This window comes from Histoplasma capsulatum, genomic scaffold (assembly GCF_000149585.1).
Source record: "Histoplasma capsulatum NAm1 scaffold_11 genomic scaffold, whole genome shotgun sequence".
NCBI classification, from domain to species: domain Eukaryota; kingdom Fungi; phylum Ascomycota; class Eurotiomycetes; order Onygenales; family Ajellomycetaceae; genus Histoplasma; species Histoplasma mississippiense.
The window spans coordinates 131,832-133,013 of NW_001813972.1; positions in this window are offsets into that span (position 1 = coordinate 131,832).

Consider the following 1,182-nt stretch of genomic DNA (forward strand, 5'->3'; position numbering starts at 1 on the left):
GGCTGCCTACGATCGTGGCACGCCGCAGCACGGTGGGGGGTCACTCCAACAACAAACCAACGGCGCACACCCCCCTTCACACTCACAAAATCATATGTATGCCAACGGGCACGGGAGTCCCTATTCCCCGCCCGGCGCCCAGCAACCCCAACACCCCTCTGTTGACCCAGCGAGGACGCTACCGCCCCTGATGAACGGCTCGCTGGCGATGCAGGATGTACAGTATACCGAGGAGCGTCGATGAGGGTTTGTCATGACTATCGTTGCTATTATCGTTATGTGTTTGATGTGTTTGACTACGCATGGATTGTATTTTTTTTTTTTTTTTTTTTTTTTTTTCTCGTTCACTGCTGTGCAGGTTGGGAAGGGATCGGACACGATTGCTTGAGAAATTCGTCTCGATACCACCGCCTAACTTCGACCGCCTTTCTATAAACACCCGCTTAAGTTTGACTATGAACGTTTATCTTCATTTCCTCCCTCCCCCCTTCCCCTTCTCCTAGATGATGCAAGCGCCAGCATTTAACGCAAGTTTCTTCTCCTTCCATATCAAGCGACCTGTTCTTTTACGTCGTTTAATCTCCAAAACTAGAACCAGCGACTCGACCGTCGATGTCCACTTTTTCCCCGCATGACGCAAATGACATGATTTATATACCCAACCTCCACCCCCCCCCCTCCTTTCTCTCCCTCTCACCTCTACATCCCTGCAAATCGAAACTGCATGACTGTTATCTAAAATCGAGGATTATCCGGGCTTTTGTGTTTTATCGCTGCATGCATTTGCTCCTACCTCCTTTCCTATCAGTCTGTCGCCGGGTGGCTGCATCTTTGGGGATTCAGTAGCTGCCCACATGCGATGGGCGGTAGTTCATACACAGCGGATAAAGTGGAAACGGGTTGACTTCATCAGATGAACCCAGGAAGGTGGGGGGGGTGGGGGTTAAATACCTCTTTCTCTCCTGCTACGGTTGAGAGGATATGATATGATATGATATGACACAGACACATAAACACTCCCCACGCCCGCGCACATTGCACACGATCTGCCTTGCTTTTCTGGGCACTTATAATATTTTATACGCACTCGACCCAGGGGCGAGATGCTTTTGGAATCATTGGTTTTCCCCGTTTTCATTTTTTTCCATTTCTCCAATTTGATTTCCCATCCCCGGCTTCCAA